The 16,089-nt window shown below is 40.4% G+C and overlaps 1 protein-coding gene across 24 annotated transcripts in view; it reads right to left on the bottom strand.

The window, feature by feature from the left end:
- Npas3 (neuronal PAS domain protein 3) overlaps positions 1 to 16,089 on the bottom strand; it is an 824,148-nt gene that overhangs the window by 728,027 nt on the left and 80,032 nt on the right. For 3 of the 24 annotated variants that reach the window (XM_030246752.1, XM_030246755.1, XM_030246757.1), the window contains exon 1: positions 805 to 14,426. The exons of 19 other annotated variants lie outside the window; for them this stretch is intronic. The gene's annotated coding sequence lies outside the window, so the exon portion shown is untranslated. Of the gene's footprint in view, positions 1 to 804; positions 14,427 to 16,089 lie in introns of those variants that run through there. 2 more of the 24 variants (XM_030246756.1, XM_030246754.1) reach the window with 2 other exon arrangements.

Genomic DNA, 16,089 nt, shown 5'->3' with positions numbered 1-16,089 from the left:
ATAGACAAGAAAAATGGTAACGACAGAGCCTCCTTCAGCTGGGGCTGTTGAATAATGTTAAATGATAGACTTCAGCGTTCTCTTGGTTACTACATTTTCCTTACTAAAACCCCTTGAGTTTCACCTGATAACACCCCTACCCAGCTTTTCTGCTCCCGCTTACACTGCAAAGGTTAGTCCTCCCGAAGTCTGAGATGCCTCTGCTCTATCACTCTTCGTCTATGCCAACAGCATCCTCCACACCTAGCTCTCTTGCAAAGCTCCTCAGAGTCCAATGGAATGGTGTAACCTACAAGTTCTTAAGGCAGAAATTCTTCCCATGCTGCACCATGCACCTGTTTATAGCTTAGCAAGTTCTAAATGAATGCGTCAGATTGAAAAATACCCACACTTCCCCAAATTGGCCACAAGTAAATAAGATTTGTTATTCCAAATATCCATCGGTTCACACTCCACAGTAATTGTGCTATGATATTTACATATAGGAGAAATCCCTAGGTGTTCCAAGAATTGGGATCTTCTCTCCCTCAGAAATATAAACAAAAATTATGGTTATTATGGTCTAAATGCATAAGGGTAATGAAGACTGAAATCATAACTACAATATAAGTGGCAAAATAAAAGGACAGAAAGTAGTCTTTAAAAGTCACTTTAAATTATCAATAATTGTTATTTAATGTTAATCAATGTATTGTTAAAATTAATATGATTATTAATGGTGAGAGGTTATGGTAGTTTTGGTTTCCATTTGTTTTCAGTTTTTTTTTTTTAATCCCCCCTCCCCCCAATAATTTTGCACATTACCTCTGTTAAATTTCTGGCATGGATGTGACACTGGATTTCATCATCTATGGAAAAATACTGTATTAAAGTCAAATTAGAAATATGCCATATGGGAAGGTATATGAAAGAAAGATAGTTAAGACAGTATGCAGGAGATCAGAGCAGTCTTTTGGGTGGGTCTTTTTTTTTTTTTAAATCTGAAAATCTTGTATCTTAGGACAGATACTTGCAGGTCTTAAAAACTTTCCACCCATCACTTTTATGTAGTATAACACATATTTTCTTTTCATTTGAACTGCTGTGAGATTATTAACAGGAGCCGAGACTTTTGAAACAGCGAGTGTGTAATGCGCATGCGCTGGATTCTTTGCCTCTCTCCACTAAGAGTTAACAGTCTGTCACAGCGCTCTCTAGGCTCAGGACGACAAGTAAACAGCTAAAAGCACAAGCGGCCTTGACACATGTATTCTATTCATTATAACAATTACATTTACAGAGTTAGACAAATGCTCGGGAGACTCTGCTTCCTCAAGTTTGATTTGGGCCGAAGCCAAAACATTTCAGCTTTGGTACTCAGGAGTATTATTTAGAAGATAAATTGCCTGATATCAGATTTTGGAAAAGGTAGAATTACCATCAAGTCTTGTTATACAACAATTCATTGGAGGCAACATACCCTGTATTATTCAGTTTTGCTTATCATAAAAAAGGATTACTACTAAGGAGAATTTAATTGGAATAAAATATCACTGAATTATAGTTTAGTGTAGCATTACAATAATAAACAGACCACCTCCTTCTCCATGAAAAAAAAAAGTTTTATCTTGAGATTTTACTCCACAGATGCTGAAAAATATATTTAGAAATATGTTCTTATCATAAATCTTTTAACACCAAAGTTGACTGTACCAACTCGCAGGAGAGCATCGGAGTTGATCCCCCTACTTCTTTTGAATAACAAAAATGGCTTCAGCTTTCAGGGTAGCAATTTCGCAAAGATATATTTGAGGGGAGGAGATTACATTCAACTAAAAGTCCATTATGAAGCAGCAACCACAGCCAGGTAATATAAAGTACTTTTCTTGGGTATATTTGAGATCTGTACATATTTTCAGTTTCTTCCAAGGTCTTGCTACAGAAAGATTTATTAGCACCGTCTTCTTTAAAGGAAAAAAATGACCTGGTAGAAAAAGGTTGTAGCTTTATGTATTGAGAATCCACGCATCTATGCTAACCTCTCTCAAAATGTGAATAAAAGGCTTCTCTTAACTTGGTTAAGCTGAATTGCCATCAAATTATAACTAAGATTTAATCTTTTTTTTTTCAAAAATTCAATAGAGAGCAGACTTTCAAACTGAGACCCTAAAACTGAAATGTTAAAAGCGTGATCACAGATAATGTGAATGCCAACCAAAAGCTGACTCACAGCAGCTGAATGAAGTAGGAAAAGTACAATGGTGGGTGCCATTAAACAGGACTGGGACAGGAACAGGAGCTATACCTCCATGGGGCTGACCGTTTGGGCAGAGCGTGTGTTCTGTGTTAACTTGGATTGTTCTATGGACAATTATTCTCCTATACTGACCTGCAGTTGGGATAGACGGATGGGTTCTTCTCATGGCACATCATTATCCTCCTCATTGTGAGCTCATCTATTCACCTACTCATGCCTCCACACAGAGGACTCCACACCCAAAGTGCAAGTGTCCATTTGTTCCCTTCCTTGCCACATCTGGTATCTAACAATTATGTTTACACAAACTATCTAGTCAGAACATCCCCCCCCTCCCACGTGTAAGGAAGAAGACCTGGTGTGTCAAGACTGTCCTGAATGGAGGGATAACGGTGACTCCTGTAGTCCACAGATTCCCCAAACCCCAGCACACAAATGTTTACGCCTGTGACACACTGACACACAATCCTGCATGCTCTGCCCTTGGTATATTGCTGCACATGTGTTAGAAATTTTCACTAACCTTTTAAAATTCATTTTTAATGTGCCCAGAGGAAGGAAGTGCAACATATTTGAGAAACGAATATGATGGGCATTTAACTTTCTTTTTTGCATTTGTTTTTATGTTATTCATGTATATTTATTGTACAAAGTGACAGACTGTGTGATGTTTGTACTCAAGAATGCCATGTGCCTTGATCATACTTACTCCTCTTCCGTACCCTTAACTGTTCTTCCTCCCTGCCTTGCTAGTCTTTCTATCCACCAAATCTCCATTCTATTTTTATATGTGTGTATCTGTAACTGAATGTATATGTAAAACCTAGTTTTCACATATGAGGGAAAACATAATATTGTCTTTCTGAGAAATTTTATTAAATAAGATATTGCCCATCTTGACCATATTCCTGCTAATAACATAATTTTGTTTTTATGGCTAAATATTACACACACACACACACACACACACACAATTTCCCATGAAGGTTCTATTCTTGTTCTCCATACCATGAGGAAGGGTGGTTTTCAATTGTCGAACTTTCAATTTTCTAATTCAAACATTGCGTGATACTCTATGTTGTGAAGAAACCAAATCAACATCACCTCCCACATCACAGGGTCTCAGGAGCTGACTTCATAGTCTTCATTCATAGCTGTCACTGAAGTGTATATGTTCATGCCTTATAAACACTGTTTTTTAATGGAACTGAGTTGACACCAACCTGTAGTAACATAATTGTTTTTTATTAACTAGCACAATAAACAAATCATTAGATTACTAAACTGTGATATATTAAACATTAAAGGCATCATTTTATTGAAGCAAATTTTTTTTTTGTCAAAACCCTACAAGGCCTGGAGAGGTAAGCCTACAGTTATAACATATACTGTTTCTGCAGACGACCTGAGTTCAGTTCCTAGCACCCATATTGGGCAGCTCACAACCACCAGGAACTTCAGCTCCAGGCACTTCTGGTCTCTATGGGCACCTACATTCACACACACATACCTCTTCACAGGCCCACGGAAACACATCGCTTTACGAATACATAAATAAATAATAAATAAAAACTTCTTTAAAAGAACTGTCTATGATACCAAGTCCCTAGCTCTAGAGATCTGATATTAATAAACGACCCCCACCTTCACCTTCGTATCCACCCGAAAGCTCAGAACGATCAGGCACTTAACTACAGGCTACTAAAAGTTCTGGCGTGGCCTTCCAAAAACCTCATCTATCCTTCGTCAAGCCCTCCGTGTAACACCCTTCACATCGTACATACTGTACTTTTTTCCTGTTTTGTTTTGATTTTTTTTCTCCAACCCTCCAACTGACTTAAGGACCCAATCAGGGATGTAGATGCTTGTACGTGGTAAAGTGTCATTGATGATAAACTTGCCATGCGATGGCCCATTGTACAGTGCGTGTGCCTTTCACTATTATGTCACTATTTGGTTATTGTGATAAAATATCATGATCAAGACAACTTATAGAAGCAGTTCTGGGGTGTAAGATACTGGAGGGGACAGAGTCCACTGTGGTGGGGCGGAAGGCAGCAGGAGCAGGCATGAAGCGGCGAAGTCACATGTGCACCACCAGCAGAAAACAGAGAGAACGTGATACACTGTGAGCAAAGATACAGTAATGACTCACTGTCGAGACTTATTTTTATTTTTAATCGAGTGCATGTTGGGAAGGGGTATACGCATGTGTGTGAGTGCCCAGAGAGGCCAGAGACTTCAAACCCTCTGCAGCCAGAGTTACAGAAAGTTCTGAGCTACCAAACATAGGTGCTAGCAACTGGGTTCAAAACTTCTGCAAGAGCAGCGAGCTCTCTTGACCAGTGAGCCATGTCCATCTCCGGCTCTGGAATGGATCCTTTTTTTCTACATGATTGTTTTATCCAGCATCTAAATGTCTGCTCTGGTCTCCATTTCATTCAAAGATGTTTGAAAACCTCCACTACACACACAGAACCTCTGTCATCCTTTTGATTTCTAGTCTGGCAAAGTAAAGCCACCCAGCTAGTTAAATAGATGTTTCTTTAACATACATAAAAGTGTTAATAATTTCCTAGGAATGATAAATTCCTCCAGAGTGTGAGGGACTGACAAAATGCCGAGGGACAGGAAAACAGGGGGGTGTTTGTGGAAGGACAGTTGTGTGATCAATGCAGAGAGGGTGTATTACAAAGATATCTGGAACTCGCTACTCTATATAATTAATATGTGCTTATAATGATTATTATAATACAATAATAAACTCAGTCCCTCAACAGCCTCATGAAAATAGCAAAAGTGCAATGGAAATATTTCTCCATCCCCTATCCCGATACCCAGGGATCAAATGAGAACAATCTCCTCACGTCATCATCTCTTCAGGAGAATCATTCTCACAGTCGAATGCTGCAATTCCATTAATTAGAAAAAAAGACTTTAATAAAAAAAAAACATTTGTCAAGTACCTTTTCTTATACAAGAAAACTTCATATTAAAGATGCTTCCCACATAGGGAAAAATGCAATAGGTGCCAGCAGAACTCAATAAAGAAATGACTGAAACTACAAAAATGCCTTCGTCCCCTTCTCTATCCAGACAAACTTGGGCAGAACAAGAGAAAAGCCTGCTCCCGAGCCGCAGTGTGCAGTGCACATGTACCAGGCCTGCTATTGAAAGTGTTTAATAATAGAGGAGCTTGCTCTTCGTGTAATTCATAATTAGAGGACGACGAAGACGGCATTCTCTAAAATCAGGCCTTTGTTATCTGCACCAGTTTTAGACAGAAGCTGAGAATCATTTGTGAGCTGTGGCAGACCCGGACTGTTCAAAGCAATTGCTGTTCAGCATGAAAGCTGCAATGGGGGTCACAAAGCAGGTCAGGAGGAAAGATAGTGTATCGATTTCACACCAGGAATAGAGGCAGAGCGCGGGCCCACTGTTGCTGCACGTGATATATTTCACTTCAGTTTAAGGCACATTTCATTCCCGTCCGAGAGGGGGTGGGGAGCAAAGGGCAGTGGATTTCACACTGAATCATGATGAATTCTGGACTTGTGGATTCCAGTAAATATCTTCTTCCTGGCATTAAGTATTTCTGTAGCTGAGTGAATATAATGGAAATTAAGTCTCCAGCCATACAGAGAATATACCTCGAAAGAAAGGTAAGCATACCGTAGGAAGTTCATTTCCTTCACTGGCCGAGGTGCAGTAAAAGCAGACAGGAATGTAAAAACAGAAAATGTATTTAAGTGGCCAGCTCTCGTGACTACCCTTCCAATCAGCAGCACTGGAGGAACCAGAATGACGCTGCAGATCTCTCAATGAGAGGTGTCCGTTACCAGGAATAAACCTATCAAAAGAAAACTCTTGGGTTTAGCCTCATATAAATCTTTGATGTCACAGATGAGATACTCATGGTATCCAAATATGTCATTTTGTGTTCCCACATCCTGCATGCTCTCCTCTCTTTCCTCAGCTCTAGAACAACGTTCATTCTCTGTGATCTCAAAGAACTGATGTTTACCAAACTTGGCCCAGTGCAAGCTGCCCAACAACACCAGAAGCAAACAATTATTCCCAATAAATTCTGTCAGTTTATACCAGCGATCTTGTACTGAGGCTTGGCTGTAACCCTGTGTGTGTTTCTTTCCAATGTCACCCCAGTGGCTATGGTTGAGAAAGTAGGCCAGCTGGTGGGATGGTTATAATTCTGGACAACGAGGAAGTGGGACAGCCTTGCTCTCTGCCTTCACACTGGGAAAAACTGATTTTCTAGTGCACATACCCGACTCATAGGAAAGCCAACCCGAATGCTGTCTTGGAAGTAAATTACATTCTGATGACAACAGTGCTGTCCTTTTAAAAACCTATTAATTCTACTGCATTCACTGTGCGTGCACATATATGCATAGGACACATATAACCATTTCTGGAACGTTCTGTTTCCGTTCAGAAACAAACAAGATTGTATTACAAAAAGCACTGGGAACCCTCTGGAATTACCCATACCATTTCTCCAGCTGAGTAGGCCTGGAGCATTCGTGCAGGCCTCTTGCTGCTCTCTCCCCCTGCTCTTCTCTTGATGTCCTTCAGGACACAGATGACATGGACATGGGGACCATAGAAAAAATACATGACTCAAAGGGTTTTTAAACACCAGTTCATCCATTCCCAAGCCTCCTTCACTTCGGGAGGGGAGACTGACACTGTCTTGATCCTACAATGAAATACTAACATCTTTCAGGGATCTATGCGCAAACAGAGGAGAAGAATTGGATTTTCAATTCCCCAAAGTGGAGCTTACTTAACTAAACTTCTCGGGATAGGGAGGGCGGATGGAAACCAAACGGCATGAGGTGAGTCCATACCAAACGTCTTCAATGTTGAATCCAAAATCTAAAGGGTTAGAGACATACAGTGGCAGATGGAAAAGGACCCGGGTGTGGACTCCACTACTGAGAAAATAAACAACTAAAACATACAGAACCTGTAAGGGGCATCAATTCACTCATTTAGCAGGACTATCAATTGAGCCCACAAGGCATTGGTACGATAGGAAAGAGTAAGATAGGAAATTTCTGTTAAGCGACTTAAAAATAATTTGTCTGACACTTCGCCATTTCTTTGAATGGTTCACCCTCCAAAAATATTTTATGGTAGCTTACTTCATTATAAACATATATGAGAGTCTTCAATACATACAGTAGAACTAGGAAAGCACAATTTGCTTTCATCACCTCATACCTCTGTCCCCACTTTAGAGCAATGATTCATATAACCTCTGCGTTGAGAACCCTTTGAGCAATCTAATGACCCTTCACAGGGGTCGCCTAAGATCATCAGAAAACACAGATATTTGCATTATGATTCGTAACAGTAGCAAAATTACAGCAACAAATACAATTGTATGGCTGGGGGTCACCACAACATGAGGAACTGTATTAAAGGGTCACAACCTTAGAAGGTTGAGAAGCTGACCGCTTTCCAACACGGCAAGTCTAAGGCAGCCAGGCGTTGGCTAGGAAATGACTAACAGATGCTAGGGACTTTCCTTCACTGACAGTGTCCCCCAAACATCAAACCTGGGGGGGGGGTAGAGATGCTGCTGAGAGAGACTAAAGCACAAATGGACGAAAGAGAAAAGCTTGAATCCCTGAAAAGTATGTTCAGCCATAAAACCATATGGGTGGCACAGGCAACTCTAAGAACATCCTTTGGAAATGTTACAGTATGTACCATAGCATGGTACAAAAGCATGCTATGTTTCCATCTAATGTCACTTACATATTCTTAAATCCCTTAATGGCAATGAGAAGAGGATGATGGTGGTGGTGATGGTGGTAGTGGTAGTGATGATGGTAAAGAGGAAGAAGAAGAGGAGGAAACTAATTCTGAAACAAACAAGTATTTACTGAGCACCAACTATAAGACATCCTTGGGACTACCGGGGAGCATGCAACGTTGAAGACCAGCTTCTGATTCACTAAAATAGGATGTGTGCACAGTGAAGGTGAAGCTCTACAGTAACACAAAAATACCTGAAGATTCAGAAAACACCAGCGAATATTCCCCTCAGAAGCCTAGGATGATATTCTTCAAAGGCAGGACATCACCAGCAGCGTAGGCAGTGTCCTCTAAAAGGTACTTGGTTTTTGCTAGCCCATCTAATGAATAACATATTGCTTTAAATAGATCTTTTACTAGGCTGAATTTATATGCAAAATTCACTGAATACATTCAGAAAATAAGACTAACATTTTGAATGAGTCCCTTTCATTAGGTGTCTCCAGAATATCAAAATAACTGATTGGTACAGTCATTAAGCAAAAGAAACTGCATCAGATCAATGTGATAGGCATCAAATGTGGCAACCAACCGAACAGACTTTTTTTCCTATGAAATAGGTTCTTATAAACTAATATATGATAACTATTTCTAAACAAAATTTTGCTAATGAACCAGAACTGCTGCTCGGGTTCTGTCCCTGGTCCTGAGACCTCCTTGATCAGGTTATTATCCTTTCTCCCTTCAGTTTTTCCCAAACACAAGATGTCCTCTGTAAGCCTGTGAGTGAGGCTGCACCAGAAAAGGAATACCTCTTTACCAGGTTAGGCAGGAATCCAAAGGAGTTCTTTTGAAATAGACAAGTACATTTCCTTTATTAAGATATATGTATGTCTACGTACATATTCTGTGAAATGAATAAAGATAAATTAATTTATAGTTTTAATTCTTCAAGCAACAACTTCAGTAAAATCAAATTGTATATAATAAAATACTAAAATTCGAATTTTAATATTTAAGTTAAATTAAAGTTTTCAAATTCTAATTTGGAGGAAACCTCCCTGTCTAGATGAGCTGTTTAGTCTTTGTTCCAGTTGATTATATAGCAAGCACACTACAAAGTATCGTGAAGATAATCACAGTTTCAAAGAATAAACTTAGGACTCAAGGTTTCATTTACAGTGTTACATAACTTTGTTTGCAGTACTTTAAGATGAAATATATTCATATACTGGTAAACATTCTATTATCTAAATTCTCTAGGAATATCCTTAAAATGAAAGAAACACTTGCCCCACAGATGACAGTCATTCATTTAAAGTTTGAAGAAAAACAACCATAAATTTAGCACAAAAGGTACAATGCTTGAAAAAATTTTTTTAAATATATCCTGAGTAAATGACAAATATATATATATATACATATATATATACACACATATATATATATGTAGTTGCTGTTTTAATATATAACCAATCTTTGCTATGCTGTCTTTTGAGAATTTTTTAACATCATTAAATATTGTTATACAGAATGCACAGAGTTCAAAGGGCAATGACCAGCCAACAATTGTGCCTATGACGGCAGTAGCCATGTGGCTCTTAATAATCTTATTAACATACTTGAGGAATGTCAATATGCCCATTATCAGGACCAAAGAGCACATAAAGGCAAAGTCTGATACTTGGCCAGTGTGAGAATGCCATTGGGAGGTACGTGGTACAGCCACGGGCTGTAAGTGTGGAAGATGCCATCATTACGATGTGAAAGCTCTGAATGGGAGAAGGTGCTCATCAGTCTAACAAATGACCCACCAGGCAGAGAACAGACATGACACTGTGTACCCGATCTACCAGTTACCTGTTAGGCAAATGATGTGAACTGGCTCATAGTCTTAATGACAGCACGCACAGTGTGCAGGGCATTTATATATGTAAGAAGGTCTATGGATGTATTTGAGTGAGATGAAGATATTAATATCTTAAGTTTTCTACTTTAGACAAAGAAATGGTTTGAAGCCAACATTGGATGCAGCTGAAGAGATTGGACCAAACCACTTTCTAGAGTGTTGCCGTTTGATCTGACAGTCTGCTCTGGATGTCTACGGAAGACTAGAAATAGCTTAAGCTGCTTTTAGGTGATGGATGAAATAAGATTTAACTTCTAGCCTGAACCGAAGTTGGAACCTGGTATCTGTAAAATATTCTGACTCGGGTGCCTTCATATACACTGTAATCTCACACGACTCTGTAGATCAGAATGCCTGCATGAATGCCAGAACCTCAGGCGATGTCATGGGACTTCAGGGGTTAGTATCTTTTCAGAGCTGCTGAAGCTCTTCAGGGTCCCCACAAGCAGAACATGGGGTAAAGATTTTAGTGCAAAGACTGTATCAGGAATGAAAGAGATGCTGGCGAAGTGTCATTGGCAAGGGTGTACAATCAACACAACAACTGTGGGCCACTCAAGCATAATCTCAGAAAAAAACTTAAACACCAAACGTCAACTGCCTATCAGGAGAATCCCATCCTAGAGGGATTTTTGACTTAAATGGTCAAAACTGTGAACACAGTCAAGACCAACTGAATGAATTTCCTTGCCAGGGCTTCAGCCTCCAGAGAAAGCCCCTAAGCTAGCAGCTGGAAGTCAAGTTGCTGTGGTCATTAATCCCACATTCTGTGGGATGTCAGCACACTCAGATGCCCCACCCAACCCTCTGGTGTGACTCTTCACATGGAAGCATTCCTTTTGCCTTGAGTGTTATGAGCACTTTCCTGTCTGTTGCTGCCTCCATCAGAACCTCCTAATGGTTGCCTTTTATCAGAAGCATTAAATCAAAATGCTACAATCTGGCTCTTTAGACAAACGTATACTTTTCTCTGGCATTCATCTTGTTGTCTGGTTGCTGGTAAATATCATTATTCATCTGGACATATTTCCATCTTTGATCGCACCTTAACCTGGCAGCATGTAGACACTATCCTGCTCTATTCTGAAGGATTCCTACACATATCTAAGGAGTTGAGTCTTCCTCCTGGGGGCCTTCCTTCCATGTGTTCCCCCAGTACCTTCACCATCTGACTTCCTTCTCCACTGAGGGTTCACTACATGGGGACTGCACACATGAAGCATTTGCCCTTGCCTCCTATATTCAGTTCTGAATCACACTCTCTATTTGAAAAGATCAAGAATGATTGGAGCACATAGCATACATTCAAAAGCACACGGTGTCTCAAAGTACGATGGTAGACAGCACCACTTTGTCATAAAATAAGATCTGAACTTGGAGTCTGACAACTAAACTGCCATCATAGCTAGGCATAGGACACTGGTGTTTCCTAAAAGATTCCATGTCTCTGTTGGATTATCCACAAAACTGCCCTTTGCTGCACATGTCATAGAACTGACCTGAGAATCAAATAAATTGCCGTCCATGAACACTTTGGAATTTTAAGAGACAGCACATCACGTGTACTCACTTTACCAGAGTGAGGTACTGTCCTCCAGATGGTAGTGCACAGGAATCCAACTCAGTGTTAAAATGCTGAGTGATTTCATCATTGTCCCAAACGTGCTTTCCTGTGTAAGGCTCTCCTTAAAGCCAACGACTGTTGACCGAATAGAAACATATCAGCATCCAAATTTAGTTCACAACTAAATTTACCAGCCTTGTATGGAAACTTAATGAAGGACCATGACTCCTTTACACTGAGTTTTCACCAACAGAGTAAAACACACACACACAAAAACACACACACACACAAACACATACACACAAACACACACACAGTATGTACATGTACATGTACAACATATTCAAATAGAATGGATATGCGTGAATATGCTCAATAAACAAAAAGGTTTATTAAAACAAAAAAGAAATGTACAAGGCCCTGTTTTTGTCTATATTATACATTTTTAAAGGCTATGCTTCTTATAAGTATAGAGCTAAATACATGTATTCTTTCATCTTTCCAAGTGGCATACCCTAACTTTACAGAATGCTCAAACGCTGCCACTGACACACCTTTTAGATATCACTAAAGGCTGCCTTTCTGCAGTGTATTAAGCAGCTGCTTGCATATGAGTATCTTGTTGTCCAGAGTGACAGCTGTATTTTCGCCTGTTTTGACATTGAGTCTGATCTGGGTGAATAGCTCATATCCATTAAAGTGCTATTACAACACTGAATGACTGCCAGAATACTTCCTGATCAATTTTAAAAGCCAGCTAGCTGTCATCATCTAATCGCAACAGCAAAAAACAAATCTTTGGGGAATAAAATGAGATTTTTAAACATTTTTAAAGCAGTGTATTAAATATAATCCCTAAAAAGTATTTGAAGAATTATAAGCCAACGGAATGGGAAGGTGGAAATAATATTTTCTGCCCTCTGAAACCCCCTACACTTGCATATTGGCAGGCAATCTGAAACACTCCTTAAATCCACCGTCTCGGCAATCACAGAGTTTGAACTCCTGCCATTATGTAACTTAATAAGCGGCACAGAAAACAATCACCACCAAGAGCGAGTGTGCCCGCCATTAAATTTAGTTCTATAGAATTTAAGGTTCAATTCAATCATCCTCCTGTCTTTTTGCTTCATTGGGTGAAATCCAACTGCTGGGTTTACTTTTGACTTTTCTCGACAGGCAGACAATATGCATAATTTTTTTTTAAAGCTACAACACTAGCATTTTAGATTCCCGTCTGTTGAGCATCACCCAGTGACGGCAGGGCTGCCTGAGACTATTTGTGTTTAGTGGAGAAAGGCATGATGCTACCTCTATCTTTATTATTTATTATTTTATGGCGTGTGTGTGTGTTTAAGTGAAAATCTCTACATACATAACAAAACTATCCTGGAAATTTGTGACCCTCCAACCTCAGCCCCCTGAGTGCTATGACTAAGATACACACACACACACACACACACACACACACACACACACACAGAGTTCTCTGTCAGCATTAAATACAAAAATATTTGCAAGTATATAATGTGTAAGGTAGCACAGCCAAGCACAGAGGGCAATATTCTGAAGAAGGTAGTTTGTAGGTACAACCACCAGGGATAGTTTTCTTCATGGGTACTATTATGTTCTTTCTATTTTGCTTTTAATATACAACATTTCCATACCAGTATTATGCCAGCACACAAAATTTGGAATGGGGCTGTCCCAATCAAAAAAGGAAAAAGACTAAATTTTATGACATCAGAATGGTCACTTAGCCTCAGTTCCTTCTAGGGTCATTTAGCAAAATGTCAGGATGTGTGAACAAAAGGCTAGAAATGCTCACTTGCCAGCTGACGTTTTATAGAATATGAAAAATAGTGAATAATATATCACATTTTAATACCCTTCAGAATATGTGTTTCCTTAATAAGAGAACCATTAATGGGTATACTGGGTTGATAAAGAAGAATCATTTTTCATTCTTGGAGTTTTGAGCGTTTTGAGACACTGGAATCTGCACCGCAAATGGTCTTCCCTGCATGGCTGGATGCCTCTTCACTTCTGACACAAGTGTCCCTTCAGATTTTTGCTTTGAAACACATTTGTTTTCTTTCTGGTGCACCTTTAAATATTAAAAATACATATTATTCTAAGAAACTATCTCATTGTGCCTTCCCCCTGGATGGGCTTACACTCCTTACTGCAGCCAGGGAAGAGTTCCAGGGACCACCTGGCACAGCGGCATCCTGCGTGCCCACAGCATAGCACTCCCCATGCCCACAGCACAGCATCTCCCATGCCCATAGCACAGCACCCCTATGCCCACAGTACAGCATTCCCCCCCATGCCCACAACACAGCGGCCTCCCCAGGACTGAAGCATAGCAGCGTCCCCAGGGCTGCAGAACCAGGGATCTCAGCCCTGGTTTGGTCCAAATGGCTCCCTTCACTGCCCCCACCCCACGTCTCCAAAAGCTCTGCCTGTATTCCTGTTATGCTTCCAGCTACCTACTCGGAATCCTCATCTTTCTTCAAAATACTTCCCACTTCCTTCTCTGAGAAGCATGTTTCGTGGCTCCCAGGTAAATGTCCCTATTCTTTGTCCCCACTGTGTGTTCCCAGCCAGCCCATGTCAGAAGTGCACAGGATGCTCATGTACTTCCCTGCCTGCCAATCTTCACTGCCATCCTTACAGCATTCTGAGGGGGTAAAATTAATTTCACTGAGTTCAAATAGAGCCAAAAGGCAAGTACCATCACACAGCGTGATTCATGGGGACTCTGACTCTAGGCTCATCTCTGTATCTATCTTGGGGTGACCTTCACTCGCTTATCCCTTGTAAAGAAGAATTATCAAAATCCATCACAGTTTCAAAATAGGGACGAGCTGAGGTTCAGTCACAGAACAGCACGAAAATGACAAGGCAAAAATACCAATGGATTTGTGGCTGAACTGCCTATATATATATATATATATATATATATATATATATATATATATATATATACATATATATATATATGTCAATTTTTATCTGTGTGCTATCCTTAAGTGTAAGTTTATGTTTATGAGTTATACGTGTACTTTGATTTTGGTGACAGGGACCAAGTGTTCAAAAGCAAAATAGCAAATTTTCACTGCAGAGGCTGAAGAAAGGGTGTGAGCTGTGAACTCCATTTGCATCTGTAAACTTTTAACTTAAAAAAAAAAAAAAAATCCCTGACACCTGTACGTGTGAGACTGAAAACTGCTGTGGTGTTTTTCTTTATAACTTAGTCATTGTGTTATGCTTAGCAGCAAGGGTAGCGGAAAAGGTTGCCACTGAGTTCAACTGTTTGTGTCAGTCCCTATTTTCCTTCTATCAGCCCAGCGCTCTTAGCACAGGGCAGTTCAGCCTCCCAACACACTGTTAAAAATAAGTGCAGTGCATCTAGGAAAGCCACTGCCCCTTCTAAATTCCCATGTTAAAGGATAGTCTCGGAGGGAAGGAATCTGTAATAGAGCCATTTATAGCCAAGCACTAAATCATAGAATGCAGAAAACAAATGCGGATGTCTGGAAGGGTGGGGGCAAATATATTACCTCTCCTCAATGAACGTTCCTAACGTAAGCTGGGATCTCCTAGCTGACAAAATTAAGTGAAAGCTAGGACCACAAGTATATCAAAGGCAGGAGAGGAAGGGACAGCCAAGGAGGCCGGGTGGAGAAAGCAGGAGAGGAAGGGGGGGGGGGGGCTGGACGGGACGGGACAGGACGGGGGGGGGTCGGGTCGGGGGGGTCGGGACACAGAACTGGAGTAAATAGTTAACCAGGTGTTAAGAAAAGGAGTATGCCTCAAATGAAATTCTTTTGTAACAATTTTGTAATCACTTTTTATAGCAATAGGGGTATGAGGGGGAGGGGGAGGGAAGGGAGGAGGGAGGAGGAAATGCTTTAGCACAGGGCTGGAAACTCAGAATTTAAAAAACGAATAAGCTACAGCTTTCCAATGGGTCCTATCCCTCCTGACTCGGTGCCCAAACACGTTTTTTCTCTGAACTAACTGCCTTGCTCTTTGGCCAAAAAGAGAAACTTATTTTCCATCTATGTAAACTCCTAGAGGAGGGAACAGGAAGACTACTCAATTCAGCCCAAGAAAAATACAGCCCTTGTTCATATCTCCAAGTGTCTGGCAACCACCCAACCTCTGCCAACGTTGGTGGTCCAGGCTTGCGGCTATGATCTGACCCAGGAATTAGATGGGTTTTGCTAACCTTCCTTCACCAGGTCAACTGGAGAAAATGATACACTTACTGAGCAGGAAGGAAGGGCAGGAAGAACATCACAGTTAACACCCCCTGCTCCCTAAGCTGGCAGGGTTTAGAGAGTCCCTGGAATTTAGCTGCAGAGGCTTCAAGGCTTGCTAAATTCTGTAATAAGAGGAGTAACCTCCAAGACAGAGGAGGAAGAACTAAGGAAAAGCAAAAGAAATCTCTAGTTCTAAATTCAAGAAGCCAAATCCATCTGCCTTTGCTGAGCAATAACATCAATTAGCAAAGAAATAAATAAAGATTAAAAGGGGCATGGAAGTGAAGAGGGCTGTGTCTCAGGGTAGGTCAGTCTCGGTGAGTCT

Source organism: Mus musculus, chromosome 12 (genome assembly GCF_000001635.26).
Source record: "Mus musculus strain C57BL/6J chromosome 12, GRCm38.p6 C57BL/6J".
Taxonomy (NCBI): domain Eukaryota; kingdom Metazoa; phylum Chordata; class Mammalia; order Rodentia; family Muridae; genus Mus; species Mus musculus.
The sequence above is the reverse complement of the archived record's forward strand: the minus strand, read 5'-3'. Positions and strand labels throughout refer to the sequence as shown.